We start from the raw sequence: 15693 nt of genomic DNA on the forward strand, positions 1-15693 counted from the left end.
TCGCTCTCAAACACCATTCAGTTCTTGCTATCAATATTACAAATAACCTGTCTGTCGACTGTAGTGTTGACCACCGACAAGAGAAGTACTAACATCTATTTACTCCTTACCTCCGCGGGTCGCAGCGAGACGCAGTCACAGCTGCCACGTTGTTTGTTGTCAACAGTGCGCCCAGTGCGGCCCGTCCACAACAACTCCTGTCATTGGACGGCTGCACACCTTCCAGCCAATGAGAACAGGTTTCACTTGATGACTGTATGACCCAGCCTTGACATACAAAGAAAGAGGTTACAAACCCATGATGCTCTGGTGCCGCGGGTGCTGACAGTCGCAGGCGCACCATCTCTGACGTCACACATGCCAGAATAATCGGTGCTGAATATTTGTCTTGTCATTTGGTTTTAGGCGATGTTCACTTCTGACCCAAGACTTTTGTCGAGACATTCATCTCCTCATATAGTGGTAGTAGTTGTAGTAGTAGCTGTAGTCGGGCTGGCCTCTGGTGGTCTAGTCGCGCCATGGCTGCTACTGCACCCTCATTGTAACGCTCACAACTGTCTCTACAGCTGAGCCTTACATTATTTTTCATCAAATCTATAAAAACAAAACAAAACAAATCCCTACGGCACCGACAGGATTCGAACCTCGGTGGAAAGATCCCAATGGATTTCGAGTTAATCAGCAGGCCGATGTCGAAGTGGGCGTATTTTGAAATGGTTTCGCACGTGCGAGGGAAGGTAGGAGTACACGGTGGTGTACCAGCGGTCAGTTTTCCCTAATTGCTACCCTGGTCCTGAGGCAGGGTGGAGATCACAGGCAATAAACCGAGCAATCAAGCGTCTTTCTCACTCGGTGTTTTCAGTTAGAAAGCTGAAGTGAAACGGTTTGGAACTGAACTTACTGTCAGGGTTAGGCACAGGCGGCGTTAGGAACACGCGGGGGCCTGGTGCCGACCATCCGCGCGGGGCCTGGGTAACGGAGTACGTGTATCAACATCCCTATTGATGTGATGCCGGAAGCACTGATTCATATACAGTTAGATAGGCTGGATCCATTTCGCGAAATAACCACGAATTTAGTGTTTTATTTGTTTGTAACCTTTCCCACCGTTTGTGACAGTAGCGGTTGTTTCTTAAAGCGAAATAATGTGGTGACGATAACTTAATAAACTGCTTGTTGTTATTGTCGGGCTAAACGGGAAGACATGGGTTCAATAATTTGCTTAATTAGAACTTAGAAGTGTTTTCTGAAAGTCAATTGTTTGACGCTAAAGGTACTGCTGACGACGGTTGTGAAGAAAAAGACGTCGAGTTGCGCAAAGATAGCGAGACGGACAGCAACCTAGAGTCCGACACGCAGTCTACGGCTGCTGACGAGTGCGCAGAGAAAGAAATAGACTGGTGAGCGTGGACGAAACCGACGACGCAAAGTTAGATGATGTTGAAAACGCGAAAGAGCAGATGATAGCCGTGAACTGTGAGGATGCAGACGAGGAAAAGTTCGTTCAGGGAGAGCAGCGACCCCTCGCCAAAGACACAACGTTAGAAAACGACGAATCGGACGGAGAGGACAGGAGGAAATCAGTGGCGTGATGGAACTAAAAGACGATGACGACGACAGAGTAGCTGAATATGAAGACAAAGGCATTTTGGGGTGAAGTGGTTTAATGTGTAGAATTAGACACTTGTTTCCACCGCCCATCGATGTTTTCACTCATCCCAACTCTCTCCACGACATGGTAATGAGGTCACAACTCCCCCACGACATGGTAATGAGGTCACAACTCTCCCCACATGGTAATGAGGTCACAGAGTTTAGTTGCTGTTTGTAGAAGTCCGTCGACTTCCTCAGCATGTTTACCGTTCTTTGTTTTTGTGCACCTGTCCACGCAGTGGCTTTAAATGGTTTTCCACTTAGCAGCGTGGCGTTTGATCTGTCTGTGATGACTGAAGTTATATATTAACCGTCAGATTCATTTTCTGTTCTTTCCAGTTGTCACGCAGTATGGCAGAATAAGCCTAATGAGCTGCGCCTTGTGTACATTGCCTTTTTATGCATGATGTTTTGGCTTCTATATTGTCGCTGTTTTAAAAAACTTTGTCCCACGTGATTTTGGCCTGTTTCTGACCTCGCTTGCATACGTACAGAGACAGAGAGGAATCGTCCACTCTCACTTCACGTGTGTATGAAGTAAAAGGGGAGGAGCTTGATGACGTTGAGGGTATGTTGTTGTCATTGCCATAAGCATCACCATCATCGTCACCACCACTATCGCCACCATCCTCACTAGCTGCAGTGTGCGGGTCTCCTGCCTTCGACCTTCATTTCATTTTATCAGTTTGCAACCCTATTCCATAGCTTCAGAGCCTACCTTTTACCCTCACCCGTAGAATGGCATGGTCCAAGCAGCTTGGTTTCCTCTTCACTTTGACCATTTGTTGTTTGAAGAAGGGGGCACTTTCTACTTCTTTTAATTTGTATTTTATGATTATTATTTTTTGTTTGTGGAATATGGTTTTGCTTGCAGTACGTATGCCGCGAGAGGACTCTTGCTGGGATAATTAAGAAAGAAAATGTCACCTGATTAAGTAGCTGTCACGTGCTCTCTTGCCTAGGCCTTCCGTGACGTGTTTCTCTTGCTCAACGCCCCCTTCCCTTCCCATGTGCACCCCTCAGTCATGTTTTGGCATTTTGTCTTCAGTAATAATCTTTCGAACTTCGACTTCGGTGGGAGCCATACTAACGCCATTTCCGCTTCCTGTCGCTTAAAAGACAAAACTATATTACATATTAAAACAATATTACAGCAATGTTCATTTGACTAATTACTCCATTTTCCCAATATTTTGAAGTTGTAACCTGTGCAAGAAGCTTCAGTTTTCGCCTCTAAAAGCCTTTCCTCTGTAAAGTCGCTGCCTTTGAATAGAAGAGAAACATACTGAGTGTTGCTAAGAAGACGACTCAGTAGTTCACCTAGGAACTAGGGCGTCTCAAGTTGTATCCGTCTCAAAGAGTTGCTCTCTCCATCCCTCAGTATTGTAGGCTCGACGTGTCTTCGCGATGTTACCTCCCGTGAAAAACGCGAACCAGAACAAAGTAAGGACCTCGGCGGAGCACCTCAATGAGGTTTTGAGGCGTCTGTTGCAGTGTGTGTGTGGTTGGTGAGGTGCGCTTGCAAATATGTGCGTGCATGGATGAGTGCGAGAGTGCGTGAGCAAGCGAGTGAAGGAAGGATATATGCAGGAAAAGGTAAGGAAAAATACTGTGGTGCTTTCCATTCGTTTTTGCACGCTCTGCAAATATTATTTATTAACCTTCTTACAGAGCTTCCGCTTGCTTTTTGAGTGATCGAGTTTTCGCTTTGCTTGACATGTTGTTGCATGTGTGTTGAAGTGGTTTTTTAAAAAATTATTATTTTGTTTATGGCATAGCGTAGCTTTCCAATGTTTAGTCTTCCTTGTTTTTATCAATCAGTTCTCATTTACTTCTTTCCACAACGGTTATGTCTGGCACTCAAGATGACTCATGTAATATAAACGTGCTAAAAGTATTTATTGATAACGCAGAAAGAGCAAACAATCAAAAACATGACTGACATCCATAATCTTTTGAGCAGACAATCAGATGTGTGTGGTGTCCTGTCCTTTATAGCATAACAAAGTGCTTTTTAAAGAAATGCTCAGCAAATGATTAGTGTAAAGAATTCATCAACTTAAGAGATTACAACTTAGCAGTTTGGCTGCGATTTTCCAAAGCAATATACAGTTTTCTAATGGAAAAAAAGATTAAAGCTGAGTTCGCCTTAAATTTCGCAATTTAATCAATTTCAATATTTCTAGCTAGCTCGAACTGTGTTTTATCATGGCGTCGAGTACCACAAATTTTCAGTAAACAGTCGCGATATTAGATGCTGTTCAAATTGTCTCACCTTTTGCTATGCAAACATAACAGTTTATCCGCTGATACTGCCGTGTGCACACTGCTGAAAGTTTCAAACAATGGTCATGTACGTGTAAGATATCTTTTACTTTTAAATAATACCTACATGGTTACTGTAATAAGAAATATAATTTGTTTGGGTTTTGGTAGCTTTAGTACGAAAAAATTCAATCAGAAGGTGAAGATTTATTTTTTTATTGACTTTCCAATGTGCTATGGTTGCCACAAAATCTGTTTCAATACAGTTTACGAGTGAAGTATTTTAATTCAAATATAGATGTGTGAGAGTAGCCAAAGAAGCCATAGATGAAGTTAAAAATTTTGGTCGAGTAGAGACTGAAAGTTTTTTTTCCCCTGATTGAAAGTGTTCAAATCGACTGTTTTTTTGTTTTGTTTTGTTTTGTTTTTGTTTTATTTGTCTATCAAAATTGCATCTTTATAAAAAGTTGTTAAAAAGAGAAAATAACTACGCGTGTTTCACAATTTAAAAAAAAGCAAATTGTTTCTTTGACAACTTAGCTTCTGCTAATGTTGAATTTTACTGTATTGGGACTCGATTTGTTGAAAGCAGTCAGAAGAGTATAATGGTTATACTCATGAAAAAGATTACATTTATTGATTCTCAAGTCACTCATAACTGAAAAACCATTCGTGATACAAGATCATTATGAGAGTGTCGATTTCCTGCCTGGCCACTCTCTTCCTCTCTTTTCTCTCAGCTCAGAGCTAAATGAACAGCGTTAGGATGTTACCTGCGCCTGTGATTGCTATTATTTTGCGCTAAAAGCCTACAAGCTGAAAGTGATACCGAGCCCCGGTGTTGGCCAAGGAATATTTCTGCCTTGGCTTAAAGCAGTGATGGCGAACCTTTTTCAGTCCGAGTGCCAATTATTTCAATTTCAAAGCAATAAAAATTGCTGCGTGCCAAGTCGGTCTACTTAATGACGCCGCTATAGAAACGAAGTGCTACAGCCAGTAACCAGTAAGTTTGCTGCGCGGAAAAAATAAAGCTGCTTAGTATACAATTATAAATTATAAAATAATACTTATTTATTCAACGTTATTATCCTGACCTACAGATTTTGAAGTCTTGGGGCAATTAAGTCAATCAATGCGACTTCTGCTGTTGTGAGGTAGATGATAACAGTTTGGTATCTGGGGTATACCGTGTATTCTTCAAAGTTACACACGCCGCACTTAAATCATCGGTCAAACGATTTCTGGCATCTGATTTGATATAATTAATTGTAACGAGATTTGTCTTGTTCAAAATTTATTATGCGCTATGTCATATGATACCCAAGTTAATAAAAGTAATATGAAAAAATTATGTGGAATATGATCCAACATCACTTCTTTAATATTATTTACAGTTTTCTGAAAAAAATTGAAGGCTATTACTTATGATAATTTGAAATTTTAAAAAATCCATCAGCGTCGTCGCGTGCCGCACAAAATCGTTTCACGTGCCACCGTGGGCACGCGTGCCATAGGTTCGCCATCCCTGGCTTAAAGTATTGTTAATAAATGTCTTCTTGTTGGATCCCCTACCTCACGTTGTTCAGTCTACATTGTGCCCACGAATCATAGAGCACTTATAATCAACGAGTACGGCAACAAGCTTTAAATTATTATTGAACTGCTTTACAAAAATTCCTGTCTTGGTTTAAAGTTATACTAACCGTTGATAACAAAAATAGCATTTTAAACACTTAAATAACGTAAAGTCTTAAAAGAACAGAAGAATTAGCAGGTGGAGAGAATGTGATTGCTAATCTTTTGAAACAAACTTTTCGCCGTGTAGAGTGCACATAGCGGTTTCTCACAATTTTACCAGAGTAGCTGGGCTTGATATCAATGGCTTGGCTGCTAGAAATTGCTTTGTCTCTCAATTCACACTTGGTGCTTATCTCTCTAGACATTTAAAACTTATTGTCACAGATTTATCTTCATATTACAAATGCCACGTCTTTCACTACATTTTTGTGATAGCTGGACCCGCGGTCGTCTGCTCATGTTGCATTGGTTTTGTTTTTTTGTTTTCTTGGGGGAGGGGGGCTTGGATTTTAGTCTTAATCTTGTCCTGTTGTCATGCATGAGCAATCCACTGTGATCGAAGGCAATGATACAAAATATGCTGTTATACTGTGAAAAGTATGTATACCAAAGTATTTGTAGAAGTGTTGTGCTTCCTTTGCTCATGGAAAAAAAAAATCTGATGTTGATGTATGCACCCTGCAAGTCTCTTCGGATTTACACTATGTTAATTAAATTTCCACTCTGCTTAAAGACAAATTTTTCACTTACTTTTTCCTTGCTACATGCTCTTGAAATCTTTTTCTTTGTCTCTGTTGAAATAAATCGTACAACACCCATACTATTTTCTGGACTTTTTTGTGAACTCTTTTTTCCAATGTTTTCTTATAACATGTGTTCTTTCAGCTTATGTTAAACTAAATGTACAACACTAACACGCACATAAACACATGCATGCACACATGAACTAAAAATAGTATTTGTAAATTAATAACCATATAGACAGACTTTCAGACAAATAGCCTGAAAAATATGTATTGAATATAGCTAACACGGCATTCAATAAATCATAGCTGAATTATATTGCTTTGTGTGCAGCTTCTTCAAATAATTTTTAGCTGTTTTCTTTCAGATTGGTTTGCTTAGTTTCTGCCCACTTGAGCTTGTAGTCATTTTGTTTGTTATAATTTTTTGTCATTATCATCTTTTGCTTTCAACATTATACAGAGGAGCTACTTTTTGTCATGTATTTCATCGATAAGGGGCGGACTCTCGTCGATCCGACCCTGTTGACAGAGCTCCCACTTTTCGTTTGCTTTCTCTGATCTCCCTCAAGCATCGTGTTTTATTTGATAATCACAGTCACAGTCACAACCTAAAAAAAATTTCATGAGGAGTCAACATGCAAAAGGTGAATACCTGCATGTGTGTTGGCACTAGAAGTGCCCTGAGTGCAAACACAAATGAAGAGCCTTGAGCCTTGAAATGTAAATATTTACAAATAAATAGCCTGTGTTCAGTCAAAGGTTGTGTTTATTGCGTTACATTATTTCACTGATAACCCAGATGACAAATAATTTAATAACTGAAAGCAAGTGACTATTCAATATACACACATCGATGGAGGAGCTCATTGAATTAACAATTATAGTGTCTACACACTAAACATACAAAGTGGCATTTAGAGAGGGCAATGTTGTAGTTTATGTTGAAAACTGCTTTATACAATTATGGTGATTCGAACACACAAAATATAACCTCATTGACCAATGACAAGCATTAGTAATACCAGAGGTTAACTTTAGGTCTGCTAATTTACAAAGTGCTCAGTAACAAAACATAGTGGTACATCGTAAAAAATGGAATGGCTTGATAAAAAAAATCCTAGTTTCCTACATCTATTCTAGGACCATACCCTTCACACTCACACACCTTTCACTTAGTATTCAGCAGTTGAAATGATAAAGGAAATGATTTTTTGTATATATATATTTTTATTGCTTTTGCACTTTTGGAATAGCATTAGGTTTCCCTGAATTTAATAAAACAAGTTCTCCTGCAGTGACATTTTCAGATATTGAGTAAATGACAATTTCCTGACAAGTTACTAATTGTAATAAAACCCCAAATTCCTCTGCTCGACACCGATGATCTTATAACTAACATGGGCAATAGTGTTCAAACTCTTCCTATCATGGACAGACAAGCAAAGCATTAGGCATGTTTAACCAGTGCTTGTATTTGTGGGGATTTGATTTTATAACCTTTTACTTTAAGAATTCTTGAAGAAATATTTTGTGTAATCTAGCACTTCTTGACTTGGTTCATTCCTTACATCTTCACCTGTGCACTTCATTCATGTTTTTCAGAGTGTCATCAGTTTGTGAAGCTTATGATTCAAAAAACCATTTCAAGGGTATTGAGATATTCAAAATATACATATATTTACACGCATTACTATATATTTTATATGCAATATCCCTCACTCACACACACACACACACATTTACTGGTCAGTTTGTAACAGTTAATAAATTAAAAGCCAATTTTTTGCCTCACTCACTTGTTCTTTCCTTCTTCTAGCCCTTTCATGCAAATTGCATCACTGCATGTGTAATCAAATAAATCAAAGTATATAAGCACATGTAAACAAGCAAAAAGTTTTGGAGGGGATGTTTCTGCCCCTCCATTTCATTCTTAACTAAATACAGATATATACACATACATTCTTACTTATACCTGCATATATATATATAAAATCCCCGCCTTACACACATACTCATTGATGTTTATATATATATACACAAACCACATGCACACACATATATATATAAGCCTCCACTCTCCCCCGACACACACCTAATCATATCAGCATATATATAATATAAAATCTCCCCTCACACACATCTGCTTATGCATACATATGATACATGTGTAACCCCACCCACCCACACAGCCTTATGTCCCCCCCACCCCCCATGCACATACACTCATCTCTGCTTTTATATTTGTACACATGTAACCTCCCTTACACACATACTCATATCTGCACATATATATTTATCTATATTTATCCTGACACACACACCTACTTACTCATACATGCATATATATATTTAAAATAAGAGTGCCTTTTTCTAAAAAGAGCTTCTTTGCCAAGTCATTCTTACCAACTGCAATAGCACTCTTAAACAGGTCTAACAAATGTACCAGTCTCAATGTGTGTGTAAGAGAGTAAGAGGAAGTGTATCTGACAATTGTGTCTTATGAGGGGGTTAGGCATGAGTCTAAATGCCTGAGTGTATGAGGTGTAATAGTAATCTCTTCAGTTTATTATATATATTTTTCTCAGTTGACTGTGGGAATATCCCCCTGACACACTCCCCCTACTCACTCATATTTGCACATATATATATATATGATTCCCCCCCCCCTCCCTCATGCACATTTGTATCTTCTTATATATACAATTTAATTATTTGCAGAAAAACGAAGGGAGCCACAGCTAGGGGGTAGTGATTCTGCACTTCCACTCCTCGAGACCCAACTACCCAAGGGATGCCTTTTTGTCTGTTTTACGACTTGACAGTATAACATTTTTTTTTTGTTGCTTGCATATGTATAAGATAAATTATGATTATGAAGGGAGGCAAAGCCAGGAGGGAGTGATTCTGCCCCACCAAGGAGAGGGAGGAGGTTGAATGAAAAATAATGGGGAAACAAAAGATTTTTCTCATTAATGGCGAGCTTTACAGCAAGGCTTCCAGAGGACATTCTTAGAGATCTCTTTCTGGAAGTACATGAATTAAGCCACACAAAAAAAACTAATGATCGAACACTTGTTTAGACACTTACAAGCTATAACCGAGGATTTGCCTGAAGAAGTGGCGATGATTTAAAAAAAAAAAAACACAGATGAAAGAGCGTGAATAACGAGAGTGAGTAAGGAAAGTTTTTAGAATGCATGTATGGATAACATAAATTATTTGCTGTTCACCTATTCTTTCTTCACTTATCGATACCAACACAACCAGGTACGGAGTGTAAGAAGTCTTTTTGCGTGGTTTTTTTTTTTCAGCAATTGAAACATCAAGAGGCGTATCCCGCCACCGCAGAAAAAAGCTTGCCATAGCGCACATAACGGGATTTATACAAACCGTGGCTGAAGGTCTGATGTTGGAAGACATCGTTCCTTTAAGTGCAATCCTAATTAATGATATCAACAGCTTCATAAATGCTGGAAAGGTAAACCATCATAAAGCCAGTAACTAAGGCTCTAAGGTCATAGAGGAACAAGTTTTGTAAATAGTTGAAGCATTTGTGACAGTTTTATTTTGTTAGTCTTATTTTCTACTGTACTTGTCTTCCATAAATCATTGGTGTGTTATATGGGTGTTCTTATACCAGTAGGTTGAAATATGCACATGTATAATGTCTTTTTTTAAAAAAAAAAAAAAAAAAAAAAAAAAAAAAAGCTTGGCTTCTGGTCAGTTTAAAGTACAAGCCGAGTGCAACAATTTTTCTTTAGGATCAGGTTAAGTTAATTTAATGTACCCCCCCCCCCACACACACACACACACATATGCATGCCTAGACACATTAATTAAGTCTTTTTTTTAATTATTTGCAGACTGATACCGAGCCACAGCCACAGCATTGGGGGAGTGGTCGTGGTAGAGCAAAGCAGCTCTGTACGTACAATACAGAACGTTTATATAACTTATATATACTCTAAAGTAAATATAATATTTATTTATTAATTCCATCTCCAAATTCAATGCAGAATGCCACGCTCATCAGAGAAGGATTAGAGCACAAGTTAACAAACACACGAAAGGCTTCTCAAAATCTAAATCTGATAATCTCCTCTCAGAACTCTTTCTGTAGGAATGGTTTCACAGTTTCCATTAGATTATATGCATTTAGTGTGTCTTGCAGTTATGAGAAGGCTGCTGTTGTTTGGACAAAATGTCCTCTCAGTGCAGACATTAGGCTTTCTTCGCATGCTGTTAAGCAGATTTCTTGCAGCCTTCTTAATATTTCATTTTATTAGTAATGAACAATTGTTTGCGTGTGGCAGTTGATTGATGTTCGCGCCACTTAGCCAAGTTGGATAAGGCATTTATATATGGGACACTGAGGGTAATTTTTTTTTTCTTTTTCATTTTATAATTAAAAAAAAATTTGAAGTTTATAGCTAGAGCAAGTAAATGATTTTTTTTTAAAAACAGATGAAAGAGTGTGAGTGACGAAAGAGAGAGAGTGACGAAAGTGTTCAGAATGCGTTAAATTATTTGCTGTTGACCTATTTCGTCTTCTTTCTTTACTGATCGATACCAACACAACCAGTACGGAGTGTAGGAAGTCTTTTTGCATGTTTTCTTCAGCCTATGGCATCACCGGGGGTGGGGTGGGGGGTGGGGGAGGAGGTGGCAAAAAAAAAAAAGTAACAATCGAACACCTTTTTCAACACTTGCAAGCTATAACCGAGGATTTGCCTGAAGAAGCAGCGATGGAGCTCGGTTGTAGATTGCACACAGAGTGTCGTCGCTTTTTACTAGAGTGGAACGCGTCTAATTAGAGAAAAGGTAAGCCATTATGAAGCCAGTAACTAAAGCTCTAACGTCATAGAGGAACCAGTTTTGTAAATAGTTGAAACATTAAGAAAATGAAAACAGCATGCCTGAGATGAAATTTAAAACCAGGACATTCATTTATCTGTATTCATGATCAACTCTAAACTGTTGCACCACTAGACTGACTATTTGCAGGAGATAGTTCCTCCGTACCAGCCGTCACGTAGCCTGCACTCAGGCTCCCAGTCACACTTCTGTCTCCCTGCAGTGACAGACACCAACAAGAAGCGCACTGGAGCCAGGGCCTTCAAAAATGCGGCACCTAAGCTGTGGAATGCTCTGCCATCGTCACTCTCCACCATCACCTCACCAACCACGTTCCGCAAGAAACTGAAAACCCATCTGTTTCTTTCAAGCCAGTCTTAAACTACCAAGAAACACTTCTGTCCATTTTTTACTTTTCCTGGTGTTTTATATATTTGTTCACTTTTTTGTTCTTCATTTGTTCTTTTTTCTGCGCAATGAGCATTCTTCGGAATGGATACCTGCGCATTACAAATCGACATCATCATCATCATCATCATGTCTTTGAGTCAACTGATGAAACATCGCTCTCTTTGTGTTCAAGAAACATTTTTTTTTTTTTGTGCCCAGAGAATGACACGGATGATTTTGGAATGCAGTCTATTTAGTATAATTACTCATTGTATATACATTAAAGTAAATATATTTTAAAAAAAAGAAATTAGTCGGTTTAATGCATATCTGGTCCTTTGGCTGCCTTTTTGTTTGTTTGTTTTTTGGTATTTTATGCCATGCCAGCAACTAAGGCTATATCATGGCAATAAAAAGAATTTTTACGATTAAAAGTTTCGAGATAAATCTTCAGTTATTTATTTTCAAAACAGACCAGGATAATGAATGAACAAAATGTTAAAGAAAAAAGGTGGTGTAAAAAAGGGTGGTGGAGCCCAAAAGGCCACAACACACCAGAAATTAAATGAGCTATATCTATCTGTAAGAAATTTATTTGAAAAAATAGAGTCCTATCTTTTTTTAAAAGCACAAATAGCTGCCGATGAGACGACCTAAATAAGATATATAATGAGTTTGCGTTAAAAAACTGTCGTCGGAATGATCTGAGCTCTGACAGATAATTAGAAGGCGTAAAACTTTGAGATGTCCTTACACCAGGGGCAACCTGGTGGTTGCTCCCCTCGCAAGAGGTATCCTTGCGTGGCATACGTGTGTCCTATCTTTAGTCTTGTAAGGACCACCTCCCTCCGCCTTGTGGTGTGGCAACAAGGGTGGGCGGTCAGAAAGACCCTTTGGCTGCCTTAAAAATTCTTACATGTTTTAGATCTAATGTTTTATAATTTTGTAACGGACAAGTGCGCAATGAGGGGATGGGGGAGGCTGACACCCTGGTTTGTCCTATTTTGTTTTTTGTTGTTGCTGTTTTCGCGGAAAGAGTGGGCCACGAAATTCAGCGAATTCTACGTGCGGTCCGGGCAGTGCTCACCCCGTGTCAAGCGTTGACAGGGGAGGGTATTTAAGCCCGACCGTACGCGGCCAGTGGACGGCTGAAGTGAAGTGAAGCTTTGAGAAGTGAAGTTATTACTGGAACTTTGTGAAGTAGAGGATTTTCTTCACCTAATCGCAGCGGTACATTTCGTTCTCTCAGGTACATTTCGTTCTACTCACCCACCTGATAGCAACATCTCGGTATTGTAAAACACTCTTTTTACCATTTATTGAACTATCGGAACGCGAAGAATAGAGTGTCCCATAAAATCGAGTACTGCAGAGTTGCAGGGACTAAACGGTTATTAACTTGTTTGGATTTCGTCAAGGACGTACCTGTGTTATGTATGTTCTTATTAATTGTGTTTTTTCGTAATAGTAGTGGTGCCTCTAAGGAGGGACGGCGCCCACCCTCAAGCGATCTCGTTATTTTTTGTGTGGAAAGAATGCGCGTGTCTGCAGACGGTCAGTGAGAAAATTTTGAAATGACTTTTTTCTCTTTTTTTTTTTCAAAATAGTGATGGAGCAGGAAAAAGAGACATGAAGTAAGTCCCTCACGTTTCTTCTGATTTTATTTATCCTATATAGTAGGCTGAAATATGCACATGTATAATCATTAATGTCTTTTTTTTTTTTGGCTTCTGGTCAATTTAAAGTACAAGCCGAGTGCCACAATTTTTCTTTAGGATCAGGTTAAGTTAATGTACCCCCCCCACACACACACACATATGCATGCCTAGACACATTAATTAAGTCTTTTTTTAAAAATTATTTGCAGACGGATACCGAGACTGATACGGAGGCACAGCCACAGCCACAGCCAGGGGGAGTGGTCGTGGTAGAGCAAACCAGCACTGTACGTACAATACAGTTACAATTGCGTGTGGCAGTTGATTGATGTTAGCCAAGTTGGATAAGGCATTATATATCGGGCGCTGAGGGGAAATTTTTTTTCTTTCTAAGTTTATAATTTTAGAAAAATTTTATAGGTAGAGCAAGTAAATGATTTTTTTTAAATAAAAAAACAGATGAAAGAGTGTGAGTGACGAAAGAGAGTGAGGGACGAAAGTTTTCAGAATGCGTGTATGGATGACGTAAATTATTTGCTGTTGACCTATTTCGTCTTCTTTCTTCACTGAGTGATACCAACACAGCCAGGTACGGAGTGTATGACGTATTTTTGCCTTTTTTTTTTTTCAGCCTATGGAATCACCAGGGGCGGGAGGAGGTGGCAAAAGAAAAAAATCACCATCGAACACCTGTTCAGACACTTGCAGTCTATAACTGAGGATTTGCCCGAAGAAGGGGCAATGGAGCTCGGCTATAGACTCCATACCGAGTGTCATCGTTTCATGCTCGAGTGGAATGCATCTCATTAGAGAAAAGGTAAGCCATTATAAGGCCAGTAACTAAAGCTCTAACGTCATAGAGGAACCAGTTTTGTAAATAGTTGAAACATAAAGAAAATGAAAACAACATGCTGAGATGAAATTTAAAACAGGACTTCATTTATCTGTATTCACGATCAACTCTAAACTGTTGCACCACTAGACTGACCTCAGCGCGAGAAAGATATGAGTGCAGCTAGGGAATGCATGTTTGAACGGTCAGCTATGGAGGAGTGGGGTTTTATTATTTTCTTACAAAGTTCAAATTGAGCATAATCATTTGAAAAAGATTATGGTTGCCTGTGGTTGTTACATGGTTTCCAAGAAGAGGAGAGGGGCAATGGAAGAAAGGAGGAGCCCTGTACTTACAATACAGAATGTTTATTTAACTTATAAATATACTTCTTTATATACTCTAAAGAAAATATACTATTTATTTAATTCCAACCATGTCCAAAATCAGTGCAGATTAGATATCTTCGATTGATTACCGAAGATCTACCAGAAGAAGCGGTATTATTTAGGTAGGTTAATGACTGTTTAGTCAAGCAAATTGTTAATTCGTATATGGATTATTTAGGTAAATGAATGACAGCAAAGTCACAATGTATTGAACCTCTGACTTTTTTTTTCAGCCTCTAGTTTAATGTTTACGTAACCATTCATTTTAGTTTCAATGTTATTTTTGTTCAAGTTGTTCTCATTTCATTGTCATTTATTCTTAAAATGAATGGTTTGCATTTTTGTGTGTGTGTGTGGGGTGGGGGGTAGATACAGGGATTTAATGCATATGTGGTCTTTTGGCTGCCTTAAATATTCTTTTATGTTTAAAGTTTTTCTTACTTATGGGAAGCCTGACAGATTTGCTGCCTGAAGAAATTTTACGAGACCTTCATTTATTTATACATAACTACCTCCACAGAACAGTGGTAGACTTTGTAAATAGTTCATGCCTAGACACATTAAGTCTTATTTCAATTATTTGCAGCAAAACCCAGAAGAGCCAATTCCAGGGGGAAGTGATTCTGCACCCAAGAGGAGGGAGTTTGTAAAAATTCTTAAATGTTTCTGATCTAATGAATTATAATTTTGAAGGGACTTGTTTCTCCTTTTTTTTTTTTTTTTTTTTTTTCCAAGATAGTCATGTAAGAGCGAAAGAGATTCATAGGTACATCCCTCATGTTTCTTCTGATTTAACGTACTGCCTGGAGATAAACTCTATAAAACCTGACGGTTGTGTTTACTTTGCATGCTTGGGAGTACTGTCAGCTTTCTTTGTGACAGTTTTATTTTGTTAGCCTTATTTTCTACTCTGCTTGTCTTCCATAAATCATTGGTGTGTTAAAGGCGAATGAAAAAAAAAAAATAAATAAATAAATTGGTGTGTTGTATGGGTGTTTTTTTAATTATTTCGAGACAGATATCGATACCCACGAGCCATTTGCAGGGGGGGGGGGGATGATCCTCCCTTCGCCAAGGGTGGGAGATGCATAAAGAAAAAGAAAGAAAGCAGGCATTTCTTCAGACTTCTTAGATCTATCACTGACGTTTTACCTGAGGAGATTTTATTGGAACTCCACATGGAGCTACATAATGTATGCTACGAGTTTTTAAAACAATTCAATGCTTCTCATCCGAGAGAGCCAACGGCCCCTCCCCAAGAAATGGACCTAATGCTCCTTCAACTCTAAATTCACGCCATATGCGTGAGTGGAACGTTATTTCCAGTT

At 38.8% G+C, this 15693-nt stretch overlaps 2 long non-coding RNA genes across 3 annotated transcripts; both read left to right on the forward strand.

Moving 5' to 3' along the window:
* Positions 1–251: 251 nt before the first annotated feature.
* LOC112558925 lies at positions 252–9919 on the forward strand. 2 transcript variants are annotated; one of them, XR_003098251.1, is made up of 3 exons: positions 252–372; positions 1274–2221; positions 8961–9919. It is a non-coding gene; the product is annotated as an uncharacterized LOC112558925 (long non-coding RNA). The 2 variants fall into 2 exon arrangements; XR_003098252.1 differs by lacking the exons at positions 252–372; positions 1274–2221 and adding an exon at positions 3114–3249.
* Positions 9920–12986: 3067 nt separating this feature from the next.
* Positions 12987–15351, forward strand: LOC112558923. The gene is made up of 2 exons (XR_003098249.1): positions 12987–13961; positions 14952–15351. It is a non-coding gene; the product is annotated as an uncharacterized LOC112558923 (long non-coding RNA).
* The last annotated feature ends 342 nt before the right edge of the window (positions 15352–15693 follow it).

Source organism: Pomacea canaliculata, linkage group LG3, assembly GCF_003073045.1.
Source record: "Pomacea canaliculata isolate SZHN2017 linkage group LG3, ASM307304v1, whole genome shotgun sequence".
Taxonomy (NCBI): domain Eukaryota; kingdom Metazoa; phylum Mollusca; class Gastropoda; order Architaenioglossa; family Ampullariidae; genus Pomacea; species Pomacea canaliculata.